Genomic DNA, 14187 nt, shown 5'->3' on the forward strand with positions numbered 1-14187 from the left:
TGTAAGTGCTAGAAGGGCCTTTTGGTAAATTCCTATAGGAAGTACACCCCTGAGGCTTGGGGACAAAGCAATTACTTTTACATAACTGAATTTCCTTTTAAATTCTGGTGTGTGTGTGTGTGTGTGTGTGTGTGTGTGTGTGTGTGTGTGTGTGTGTAGTAAGAGCACTGCCTGCTAATACCTCTCACAAGCCCATCACCAATTACTTTTTATTTTAATTACAAGCAGCTTCTAAGGGCAGAGGTCAAACTCTCCTGACATCCAGCATGAAACTGACGTCAGGACTGAAAGCTGTGTAAGCTGTCCAGCCACTTGATCTGTACAACCCAGAAGCTCTGATGACGTTGGAGATGTCTGCTGACATTTTTTTTTTTTTTTTTTTTTTTTTTTTGACTTACAAGCAGCTTCTAGGATCAGGGGTCAAACTCTCCAGACATCCAGCATTGAAATTGAATCATACGACCTCGGGACAAGAATTTTGCCAAGTACCTGAGTCCTTGCCCAGCTGGGCTGTCACATAAGAACCCATTCTAAACTAAGAATTTTAAGAAGTGGCGCAGCTTGAACATTATGAAGAGAGATAGAACTAGAAACTGGAGGGTGGAGAGGAGTATTAGCCTGTGGTGAGTGGCCAGCCCCTCCACCTGGGACCATGGCGAAGTCCCAGCCAGAGCTGCCACTGAGAGCCATGCCTGGGTCTGTGGCTATGCAGCAACAGGGGTCGGTGTTGATGTCCATAGCTCATGTGATCACTAGAGAACATGGGGGTGTCTGTGGCCAGGGCAGCTCCAGGGACTATGTGGATGTCCAGGTGCTATGCACAACGGGGCTGCTCCTCACTGGCTGTGGCGCTCTCGAGAGCTGGCCCCATCTCTCCACCAGGAAACGCAGTGGAGCTGACCATGGTGGCAGGAGTGTGCATGAGCCAGCCTGAGAATGTGACTATGGGAGAAATGACTGCGCCACTTGTCTACTGTGGAGTGGCATGGGTGCCGAGGTGATCCCCCACCCCCAACTCTAGCAGTCAGGGAAAGTTGCACACAGGGTTATGAATTCGAGAGAGCTATCCCTGCCCCTCACCAGCGGCAGCACTTCGGAGAGTGGGATCCGCACCTCCCAAGGCAGCACAGTAGGGCTGGCATTGGTCCAAGGGACATGGTGAGTGAGCCCCAAGGGTGAAAGCTAGGGAGAGCTGTCCCTGCCACTCATCTGCTATGAGGTGGCATGGGTGTGGGGTGATACCTTCCCTTTTCCACTTTGACATCTTGGGTAGTCAAGCGTGGGGGAGTTGGCCCCAAGGGCATGACAGTGGTAGAGCTAGTCCTGCCCCCTTACTGGCTGTGGCTCTCAGGAGAGAGGGCCCTGCACCTCACCTGGGCATACAATGGCAAAGGCACAGGTGAGCCAGCCCCAAGGGCGTGAGAGTGGGAGAGCTAGGCCAACCCCTCACAGGTGGCAGCACTTGGAATAGTGGACTCTGTGCTTTGACTGGGCAGCACAGTGGAGCTGGCTCTGGAGGCATGGGTACAGGTGAGCAGGCCCTGAGGGCAAGAGGGCAGGAGTGCTGACCCTGCCGCCTGCCAATGGCAGCATTGGGTGGCTTAGCCCGAGCAGTGCTGGAGAGCGCGACCCGGTGGTGTGGATAAGGGAGAGCCAGTGCACTGACCAGCTTGGCTACCGCCCAGGCCCAGATCCAGGGCACTGACTTGGCCCACCCCAAAATCTATATCATCTGCAAACACTTGGGACATGTGAGAGGGACAGTCTTGCTGATCCAAAGCTGAGGATCTCCATGACACAGGACAACAACAGGATAACCAGGAGGAATCCCGATAAGGATCCAATGTTGATGGTGTGAGAGAACCCAGAGATTTTGAACCAGACCAATGACTCATTGCAATGAACATTTGCATGTGAAGATGTGTGGACAGAGAGATCTACTGTGGGACACACTATGACATGCTACAGCTTTCATGACAAAATGTTTTCTATGCTTTGCTTTTGTTGTTGTAGTGTGTGTGTGTGTGTGTGTGTGTGTGTGTGTGTGTGTGTGTGTTTGGGGGGCCAAAGGCAAAGGGGATAGGGAGATAAGCAGGACTGGAGTGCATGATGTGAAACAAAGAATAAAACGTTAGCCAGGCGTAGTGACGCGTGCTTTCACCCCAGCACTCGGGGGGGAGGCCGAGGCAGGCGGATAGCTGTGAGTTCAAGGCCAATCTGGTCTACAAAGCAAGTCCAGGACAGACCAGGCTACACAGAGAAACCTTGTCTCAAAAAAAAACCAAAATATATAAATAAATAAAAATACAAAGTTTTCAAAAACAGTTGTTTAATCTGTTTGGTGGTGGTGGTGATGGTTAAGAACTGTACCTAGTAAAATGGCACAATTTCCCTAGAAAATGATTTGATTTCTAAGAACATTAAGCACAAGCCAGTAATATGACCTCACAACCCTAAAGAAGAGGAAAACAGCTTGTCAAAAAAAAACTTGTACAGGTGTATTCATAACAACTTAATTTATTATAATTAGAAGCCCTGCAAAGTCCAGACACTCCAGGAACACAGGCTCCCTGTGGTGGTGCGAGTGGACCCAAGATGTCCTCTGCAGGGTTGGAGCCAGTGGCCCTGTGAAGCTGGGACTCGGTGTGCAACACACACACCCTCTGCAGGACCCAGGTGATGGACGCCTAGCTTAGCTGTCAGGCTGAAAACAGAGGGATTACGGTCTGGGGAGGATAAAGTCATTCTGTCCACAGCTTCTGTGTGTCCCTGCAAGTGAAACAACCATTGCTGCCAGCACAACTGCTTTTCCAAAGGATCTGCAGACGAGGAGAGGTGGTAAGGTTTTCCCAGTGCAGGGCCTTGCAACCCTGGTGGGTCCTGAGGTGGAGTACTGGACAGAAGCGCGGACACTCCAATGGATGAATTCTTCAAATGAAACAGATGGATCTGTGGTACTTTTTAAAAAAACTCTCTACCATTAAGATAATTTAGTAAAGATGGGCTTTTTTTTTAACCTCCCCTTAGCTATAAGTGTCATTTAAAAATAAATAGGAGAGAATGGCAACATTTGAATGACCTTTATAATCTCCATCCCAATGTACTGGGGCTGTGAGAGCAGTTGCATTCACAGAAGAACATTTGCATATTTATGCTTGGTTGGTTTTTTTAAAAAAAGAACGTTACAGCGACAAATTAGAACTCAGTTTAATAACACTCCCCAAAAACAGTGAAGAAATTCTGACATTTAATCAAATACAGAGAATACTGCTTTAAATGGAATGAACTCCTGAAACTCCCCAGACATAAATAAATCTAAAAAACCTGCTAAACCAAGAAAACAACACAAAGGGGTACTTATTGTCTGTGTGAACCCATTATAAGACACTCTAAGACAGACTAGCAGTCTATGGTAAAAGAAGCCCTGAACAGTGAAGGTTGCCATTACTTTGGAAAGGGCAATAAGGACATGCTTTGTGTTTGAGGTGTTGGTCATACAGGTCTATGCCTTTGCCTAAACTAATTTTAAGATTTATTTTTTATTACTTTTTAATGTGTGTGTGTGTGTGTGTGTGTGTGTGTGTGTGTGTGTGTGTGTGTGTGTGAAGGCACCCTCAGAGGTCAAAAGTATCAGGTCCACTCAGAGCTGTGAGTGGTTATAAGTCACCTGATTTGGGCACTGGAACTTAAATTCTGGTCTTCCGGAAGAAGGCAAGTGCTCTCTCACCACTGGGCCATCTCTTCAGGCCCAGTCCAAACCTTTCAACTGTCAGATCTTGCTCCTTGCATCCTCAGCAAGCTCTTGGGATTCCTAGTAATCTCCAGCTTGTGTCAGGCTGAGTTTTGACAAAGCTGCTGAGGAAGCTCCACCTCGCTGGTCGATGAGGTGCTCTTCACATAAGCCAGAGAGACATAAACACAGACTGGCCTGAAGAACTGGACCTCAACGTCAATGCCAAGTGGGATGCCTGGAATCAGCTGAAAGAGAATTACCATGAAAGGTGAGGGAGGAAGGGGACACTGGGGACACTGCCTAGCCAGCAGAATCATGCCACCAATGTACTGTGACTTTCTTTGTTCTGTTAGTATATAATATAGTACTTCATGCAACCATCTTGGAACATGGTCTCTGGCCATGGTCAGTCGTATTTGGCCCCAGGATAAACTATCTCTTATTCTCTTTCAGGTGAGAGTTGTGATTTTGTGTTACAAAGATGAGAGACAATCTCAGGTGTGCACCCTTGCCTCGCCTTCCACCTCGAGATGCCCGAGGATGCTCCTGTCTCCACTTCCCATGGCCCCGCAGGAGCATTTGGGTTACAGGTACTGGTGCTCTGCACATTTGGTTTTTATGTGAACTCTGGGGATTTATATTCATGTTCTCATAACTGCATGGCAAGCACTCCTTCCCCATGAGCTGTCTCACCCAGGCTTACCACTGACTTACGTTTGTACGCTGAGTTTGCCCTGCTTCTCTGTGGGAACTATGCATTAGTTCTAAGAGTTCTCTGTGGGCACATTTAGCCTTTTATGTATAGGATCACATCATATGCAAGTGGTCATTTGACTTCCTCCTTTCCTATTTGTGTACCTTTTGGTTTTGGTTTGGCTTTGTTTTCCTCTCGGCTTATTGCTGTAGCTGGGGCTTTAAGCATTATATTGAATGCGAATGGAGGACGTAGACTTGTCTTGTTCAGATTTTAGATAAAAGCTCTCATTTTCCCCATCCGGCACGATATTGGTTATGGGTTTGTCCTGGCACAGCATCTGTTGTGAAGTGTATTCCTTCTAATCCCAGTATCCTCCAGGCTTTCATCATGAACATTTCTTGGGATTTTTTTGGTGGTATTTTCTGCATTGATGGAGATTGTTGGACCTTAAACCTATTTATGGGCACTTACTGATTTGCAGATGTTGAGCCAAATTTGTATCCCTGCGATAAAACAAACTTAGTCATAGTTGGTGTGATCTTAGCACGCTCTTCTTAATGTGTTCTTGAATTTGATTTGCAAGCATTTTATTGAGAATTTTCCATCTGTGCTCATTAGGAAAATTGGTCAATAGTTCGTGTGCGTGTGTGTGTATGTGTGTAAGAGAGAGAGAGAGAGAGAGAGAGAGAGAGAGAATGCTAGTTGAGTCCAGAAGAGGGCATCTGATCCCTTGAGGCTGGACTTATGGACAGTTGTGAGCCACCTGACATGGGTGCTGAGACCTGAACTTGGGTTCTCTGGAAGAGCAGCAAGTGCTCTTAACTGCCAAGCCATCTTTCCAGCCCTTCTTTTTCTATTTTATGGAGCAGTTTAAGGAGTATTAGTGTTAGTTCTTTAAAGATTTGATTGAAAAGCCACCTAGGCCTGGACTTCTATTTGCAGGAAAGTTTAAAAGTACATCTTCATTCTTCTTGATTGCCCTGGATTCCCTAAAGTTGCTTATCTCTTGGTTTACGTTTTGTAGTTCATATATGGCTAAGAATGCAGCCATTTCGTCTAGATTTTTCAGTTCATGTGAACATAGGTTTTCAAAGTAGCCTCTTAAGAGTCTGTGCTTCTCACTGGAATCTGTAGTAAGCCCTCTCCCTTAATCTCTAGTTTTATTCATTTGGGTCTTCTCCGTCTTTAGTTAATTTGGCTAGGGATTTTTTTATGGTATATTTTTTAAAAACTAAGTATTTGTTCGCATTGGTTCTATGTATTGCTCTCTCAATCTGTGTTTCATTGACTTCTGCCCTGATTGTGACTGCTTCTTGTCACTTCTGCCTCTGGGATTAGATTTGTTTTTGCTCTGCTAGGAGTTTGGCGTGCATTTCTAGGTTAGCCAAGATCTTTCTGAGTTTTTAAATGTTAATTCTCAGGTCTATGAAATTTCCTCTAAGGACACTTAGCTGTGTCCCAGATGTTTTCATAAGTTGTGCTTCTATTTTCCTCTAGTTATATCAAGTTCCCTCCTTGAGTTCTTTAATAAATCACTTGTCATTCAAGAGTGTATTGTTCAGTCTCCTCATATTTATACAATTTTTGTAACTTCATCTGCTATTGATTTTTAGTGTTATTACACTATTATTTTAAAAGATAGAAGATTATTTCAATGTTTGTATTTGGTGAAATTTGATTTATGTTCTATCTTTTTTTTTTTAAGTACATTGTGGGGTGCAGGGGTAGGTGAGTCAGGGGACAAATTGCAGGAGTCTAGGCTTTGGACTCGGGTCATCACGTTGTCTTTCAGGCCCTAGAGTCTAGGGGGTTGATCCCATTCATTTTCCTCTGGCAGTTAAAGAAGTAAAGGAGCCTCCTGAAACAGGTAGTAGAAGCAGGGAAAATCTCAGACACAGCAAACAGTATCAACTGGTGAAGAGAGGATTTTATTAAAGGCGAGGATGCTAGGGTGGTGGTGTAGGCCTCTAATCCCAGCAGAGGCGGATCTCTGTGAGTTGCCTTTTGCGTGGTCTACATGGTAAGTTCTAGTCCAACCAGGGCTACATATTGAGACCTTGTCAAAAAAAAATGTTAAGGAAACACACAAAGTAAGGCACTAAAAGGCAAAGACTCCCAGGAAACTGAGGTCTGGTCCCTCCTTGAGAGCTGAGCATCTTAAGGGTCTTTGGCGGGTTGAGCTAGAGGTCTTCTTCCCTTTATTTAGAGATGGTCGATTTAAACAAAGACAGGGAAGCAGAAACTTTCAGTAAAAGTGTTCTAGAGCAGCCTTGAACTTGCATAAGTGGTCCATCAACAGAGGGTTCTAATGTCAGGAGAAAAAGCCTGAAAGCCTGACAAGTCTGTGTCTCAAGCTGGCAGACCTCGGCTCAGGTTAGGACAGTGAGGAAGAAGCCAGAACTTTGCCATCTTTATTGTCTCTGTGTGGCCCCTCTCCCTGTCTGTCTGCCTATCAGAGTCCTATCTCCCCCCTCCTCCCCTCAGTCTGGTATCATGGACTATAGAGAATTCATATACTATTTCTGTTAGGTGCAATATTCTGTGGTTATCTGTTAAGTCAATTTGCTACCCACTATGGAAATGCTACAACAAAAACCATTACTTGTATACTCATTTTAAAAATTAAGAGTCAGGTACAGTGGTCTATGCCTTTAATCTCAACACTGGGAGGCAGAGGTAAGGGGGATCTCTGTGAGGTTGGGGCCAGTCTGGTCTGTATAGTGAGTTCCAGGACAGCCAGGGCTACATAGTAAAACTCCATCTCAACAACTAAAAATAAGCATAAATAAATAAAAACTAAGAAGAAGACAAATCATTCTTCTGATCACCACAAGAACACTATAGCACAAAAACCAATGTAATAAGAATGTTAAATTGCCCGGTGTGGTGGCGCACACCTTTAATCCCAGCACTCGGGAGGCAGCAGCAGGCGGATTGTTTTGGAGTTTGAGGCCAGCCTGGTCTACAAAGTGAGTTCAGGGCCGTCAAGGCTACACAGAGAGACTGTATCTCGAAAAACAAAAAGAAACAAACAAACAAAAAGAATGTTAAGCATTTGCCATGAATGTGCTAGAAAGATGTATGAAAATCGCAGTGAAAATTAAAGCCTTATTGGACATTCAGTTGGCTCTTGTCTTCATTTTCTTTCACTATTTTTGTCTTCTAACTAGAAAAGTCATTTCTCATCCTTCCTTTTCTTCTCAGTAAGACACCCATAAGACCCACGCATCTGTACCACTAAGAATTGTTTTTCCAGCGCTGGCGAGATGGGCCAATGTTCAAGAGCATCTGCTGCTCCCCTAGAGGACCTGGGCTTCATTCCCAGCACCAGTGTGACAGCTCCCAATGTCTTTCTTTCTCTGAGATCCAACCTCCTTTTCTGGCTCCTCAGGCACCACACACTAGGCAGACTGGTATATGTGCAGACAAAAACCACACGTTTGTGAGTGCATGCTAAAAATAACTAAAATCTTTTTTTTTTTTAAACTGCCTTTTAACACCAATAGATCTAGGTTACTGATATGGCCTTATACAAAGGCATACTTTGACCTTGTACTCTGGGACACATGTTAATAAAGGAAGTTAGCATTCAGAAACAAAAGTTTGTATAATGATTTCAAATTTCAATCTGCAAATCAACCTGTGTAAAAAAACAGTAACTTTTTCTCTATTTTTTTCTATTTACAGACTTTATCTTCTAATTGGCAATACATTAAATAGAGTTAACATATATCATGTGTGTATGTGTGTGTATGTGATAGCAATATTGGAAAATGAGGCATCTGGTCCCCAAGGCTCGATTGTCTCACCTAGGCCGTGAGTTAGTTACCATCTTCCTGTTTTGCACCTGTTGACTGGCTTGCCCAGGAATCCATCCCATTGAGACCCTGAGTCAGGGAAATGTGGGGAGCTAAGACCCATGTGACCCTGAGTGGCCATGGAGTCACATCGTGTCATGCAGGGCTCCAAGCTGTCACAGACTCACATCCACCATGTGAGATTCTTCTTTGAGGTTTGTGAAGGGTCTCAGGCTTAGGTCTCAATGGGCACACTGAGACAGACTGTCTTCAGAGATTCATTAGACAAGGGATGAACTCCATGGACATATGAACAGAAAACCGCAGCATGATGGGGCCTCTGAAAGAGTTGAAACCCAAGGAGGCATAGTAGGGACCTTTCTTGTATGTCTCAAATGGATGGGGGGGTTGCGTGTGGTCAGGCTGTGTCTGACTCCTGGGCAGCTGAGACAAGAGAGGGAATGCTGCTGTAGGAATCAGTAATTCCGAGGATGTTGGGAGAAGCATACTCAGTAAAAGGGTGCCAATTGTGTGGCGGGAGATGTGATGCCATCAGTACCCCTCTGATGTGGCAGGAGTCTGGCAACCTAATCTGTAATTTCCAGCGAGATTGGCACTGGCTATTCTCCTGGACCCTGGATACCGGGGGAATCTATTTACAGGTTTCTATTAGAGTGTCTCTCCCTGTAGCAGCAAGGATCCCAGAATCAGCTAAGAAGGTGACAGTAGAGAGGGCTGCAGTTGGACACAACATTAACAGCGTCTGCTCTGAGACTTTCCCTTCTAGCATCCCTGGTGCCCAGGGACTATGGCCACATATTGACAGACAAGCTCTTGGTATGGTTTGCCAGTGACTGCGACACTAGAAAGAAAGGGAAATTGGCTTCGGGGAAATGTACCTGCTTAAACCCTGTCTCAGAACCCAACAATCCGAGATCGCCTCAAGTCCCAGTTTGAGAACATTCTAGAATGTATATGGATGGCATCTCCAGCCAGTTCCGCAAACAGCTGGTATTTCTGTTGTGTCCTCTTTTCCCATGGGACATTCTGAGTGTCCCTCTCAGCAGCTTGTAAGTATTCTTACTTCTGTTGGCCACAGTTTCTTTCCTCTCTGCAGGCAGGAATCTTCTCACTGGCTTGCATTACAAAAGATCCTGCATCACCATGCTGAGTCCTCCTCAGGGTTTATGAGAAGAAGAGATAATTACAAAGATGCTGCTCATGTGTGAACTGAAGTTAGCCTTCACACAAAGGCTTTTAAAATCCACAGATGTTTGTGAAAGTAATTTTCCATTACAAAAATCATTTCTGCGTCATTTCTCTGATATGAAAGATAATTTTTGTTTTGTAATTAAGAAGGTTTTACCTCAAGTGGGTAAAATACAGGTTTACCTTCTTGTTTATAGTCATCAGATGATGACTTTATCTTAGGATCTGAAATATAATTACAGAAAATACCTGAGTAGGGCTGGAGTGATGGCGTACTTGCCTAACACAGAGAAAGCCCTAGGCTCATTTCACAGTGCTACAAAAAGTAGGAAACAATGTGCAATTGTGAAATAACTTATCCAGGGTTAGGTCATTTCTTTCTTTTCCTTTATGAAAACAATAAAAAAATAACAATTACTTCTTTTTTTATGCCCAGGTGCATGTTTGCAGGCAGAGGATAAAATCAGATCCACAGACTTTGCCCAGGCAGCGTATGGTCTTTTAGAAAGCAAATTCTAACCTACAAGAATAACATCGGATTGGGTGGATCAGGGCCCAGGGGGGTCTGTTCAAACTATTTCCCTAACCAAGGACATTACAAGTAGTAAATATTGAACCCCTACTCAGATCTAGCCAATGGACAGGACATTCTCCACAATTGGATGTGGAGCAGGAACTAACTCTGACATGATCTCAGGTACCCCATATTTGATGACCTCCCCTTGTTGGGGAGCCCTGGTGGCACTTAAAGAAAGAATAAGCAGGCTACCAAGATGAGACTTGATAGCCTATGACCATATATTGGGGGAGGAGATCCCCCTTGGTCTTAGACCTAGGGGAGGGGAATAAGGTGAAAGTGTGAGGGAGAGAGGAATGGGAGGATACAAGTGATGGGATAACAATTGAGTTGCAATCTGAATAAATTAATTAAAAATAAAAACATTAAAAAAAAAAAGAAAGAAAGCAAATTCTAAGGCCCGAGATGGCCAGTGGTTAAGAGCACACTTTGAGAGAACCTGCATTTGATTCCCAGCACCAACAAAGCATCCAATGTACCCTCTGGCTTCTGCAGACAATACCATAAATGGTGCACACACCTACATGTGAGGGAAATATCCGTCCATACAAAAATAAATCTTTAAAAAGAAAAGAAAATCTTGATATTAAAGTGAAAAGTTATATAGTAATATGTGAGTGTGGTTGGAAAACCACTCCAAGTGATGGGCAATTTTTATCATCAGTGGTTCTCTCTGTCTGCCTGTCTGCCTGTCTGCCTGTCTGCCTGTCTGCCTGTCTACCTGTCTGTCTGTCTGTCTGTCCCTGCCTACCCCCACAGTCCTGGTGATCAAACCTAAGTCCTTATACTTGCTGGGTGAATGTCCCTCCACTGAGCTCCACTCCTCAGCCTGATACAGAGCTGTAAAGATGTTCAGAGTCCTAGGCATGGTGGCACTGCCTAGAATCCTGGCACTCAGGGGGCAGAAGCAAGACAACAGCTGGCTGAAGGCCAGCCTGGGCTACATAGTGAGACTTTGTCTATAAAATAACATAAATTTTTTAAAATGTGGAATTCAAGAAGACAGAGTACAAAGTGTGGAATTCAAGAAGTCTACTTTGCCATTTACATTTTATGTACAAGTTGTGATAGTGCGCTGTCTCTCTCTCTCTCTCTCTCTCTCTCTCTCTCTCTCTCTCTCTCTCTGTGTGTCTGTGTGTATGTCTGTGTGTGCCTCTGTCTGTATCTGTGTGTGTGTCTGTGTCTGTGTGTACCTCTCTCTGTCTGTATCTCCGTGTGTGTGTGTGTGTGTGTGTGTGTGTGTGTGTGTGTGTGTGTGTATGTGTGTGTGTGTGTGTGCGCGTGCGCGGGCATCTGGTTTGGGTGTATCAGAAGGGAGAAGAGTCAAAGGTGAAGGAACTAGAGATGTCAACCACACACTTCAGTGGCTGTCTAATATCTGCATGCCACACAGAAGGGGAAAACTGTCTAGCTGTCACAAATGTGATACAGCTATTGAAAGTGCTTGACATTATAAAACTACATCTGGACTTACCAGCTGGCACAGGCTGTGCTAAAAAACAACAACAACAACAACAAAAACCTTCTGAATGTATTATTGTTGATTTATTCATCTAATAAATATTTATCAAATCCCTATCCTGTGGGTACTTAGGATCCAGAAGGAGAGAGTTGCCAAGAATCAAGCCTAGGTATGAGGGGCTAGACAATGGTTGATTGCTGAGCTACATTCCCAGCCCCAAGGGAACCTGTATCCATGAAGCCTGTGAGCAAATAGGGCAGGCCAGCATCAGAATTACTCAAATTCATCGTTGTAAACAGGGAAGCGATGGCCATAGAGCTTGGAAAGGCTCTGCCCTGCTCTGCTTGCCAGCAAGCCTGCTGGCTTGGACTCAATCTCTCTGAGGTCCACATAGTAAAAGGAAAGAAACAGCTCTCACAAATTGCCCCCTGAACTCCACACTCCCTGGAACACATGAGCATGCATGCGCGCACGCACACACACACACACCACCACCACCACCACACTAAATAATTGAAAATATACAGTAAGAGATGAGGACATCTTCAGGTTCAGAATCAAGGCCATCCAATAGAGAAGGGGGCTCCTCTGGACCACAGTGCTAGGCTACCCTGATTCTAGGATGAGGTATAGAATCCTTGGACATGAGGTGTCAGCCTCAAATACATGAGACCCCTGGATAAAGGAAACTTGGTTGATGTCAAATGTCCACACTGGCAGCTTTTATAGCCTGACAAGTTGGGGAGTGACTGCTGCTGCTGGGTGAGCATCAGTGAGTGGCTCTAGTGACACAGCAAAACTTGTACCAACCTCCAGCTGAGTCTAGGACATAAGAGTTACAGAATCCTGGTGAATGAAATTACAGACTGCTTGCCAGTCCTGGCAGGCCACCAGATCCCTGAAAAAAGCCTATGCAAGGGTAGGCAATGACTCCACTAAGGGGGCGGGGGGGTTCCTCCCATAGGTTCTTAATAAGATAATGACCTGCCTCTTGGCCAGGATTGATTGATGGTTTGTGTAACTTGGGCCACAGGCAAATGATGGAATCTGGGGATAGCAAATACTGCCCCTATACAGGGCTTGGCTGTTGGCAGGTTAAGTAGCAAGCCTTGTGTCAGAAGTGCAGGACCTGAAGATAGGTCCTTTCTTTGTGCCAACACAGACCTTCCTCTGTGGGTAGTTTAGATGTGCTACGCCATGGCTTCACCCACATGAGCTTTGGTGGTTGGAAGGTAACATAAGTTTTTGACAGAAGTAGGAGCTGGCATCACAAAGCAGATGTAAATAAAGGCGAGTGGCAAAGGCAGTGTGCTTTCCACCAAGCAGAAGAAGCAGGTCCTTGGAATGCTTCTGCACTAAGAGAGGAATTGGCGTCACAGGATTGCAATTCCTTTGGGACACTGAGGCAGAAGGATAGCCAGTTTGATGCCAGCACAGGCTTCGAAGTGACTTCCAGGCCAGGTTGTGGCTACATAGTGAGACCATTTCCAAAAGGAAGACATTCTAGTGTTCCAAAGCCCTACTCCTTGGGTTCATCGAGGCCACTGTCTTTCAAACTTCCCGTTTTCTGGCAGCTTGCCTACAACGCAGCCTTCCGTCTCCACCTGTCACCAAGCAGGAGCTGTATAGGCATACAGTTATTGTGTAATTTAAATGCTGACTTCTGTACCTCCCCCCATTTCTGGTTGCAAGCCTTCTTCTGAGAATCTCCTGTCTCATAACTTTAGGGTTTCGAGGATGTAAGAGTGGGTTCCAGAGCATCATATATAGAGACTGGATGGGAACATCCACAGCCCCATTCTTGCTGTATTCCTAGGTGTGTCCACCATGACAAAACTGCTTCCTTTGGATTCTTCTACCCTAAGACTACCTCACTCCACATGGGAGGATTATTCAACTTAGAAGAGCAAAGTTCATAATAAACTATGAGAAGCCAACACACTTTGCTGATAAGACTCAAGTGACCAAGAACAAAACCATGTCTCACTGTTTCTGTTTTGGTTTGGTTTTTTGTCTTGCTTTTTGCTTTTTCTCTATGTAGCCTTGGCTGTCCTAGACTCGCTTGTGGAGCAGGCTGGCCCCAAACTCACAGAGATCTTCTTGCCTCTGCCTCTCAAGTGCTGGGATTAAAGGGGTGAGCCTCCACACCCAACTTCACTTACTGTACTTTAAACCAAACATTAACTCATCTTTAGGGTGTCTCTTTCTCAAGGAAGTTTAAACAAGCTAGTTCTCGCTTTGCTTTTCCAATCCTTATGGCTAGGTCTTCATGGTTTTCTGACAAAGACATCTACAATAGAAATATATCAATTTTATAATCCTATGTTTGCTTTTTAGATTACAAATGAGTTTAAGAGCATCCAGGATAGCATGGCTATAGACTACATTTAGTATCACAGATCTGTTATTTAGAATAAATCTGAATAGAATAGAGATGGTATCATATGCTGTACTGGTATTTAATTTGAAGAAAACTTGCTGTGTTTTCCTCAATCTTCAAGTCTAAATGACAGTCATAAAATCTTATGTGTACTTTAGGTATTTTGTCTACATTTATGTCTGTGTACCATGTGAGTGCCTGGTGCCCTCAGAACCGAGAGGAGGGTGTCAGTCCCCTGGAACTGGGGTTATAGATGCTTGTAGGATGCCATGTGGGTGTTGGGAATGAAGCCTGAGTCATCGTAAAGAGTAGCCAGTGTTCTTAGTTGCTGA

Source organism: Acomys russatus, chromosome 18, assembly GCF_903995435.1.
Source record: "Acomys russatus chromosome 18, mAcoRus1.1, whole genome shotgun sequence".
NCBI classification, from domain to species: Eukaryota; Metazoa; Chordata; class Mammalia; order Rodentia; family Muridae; genus Acomys; species Acomys russatus.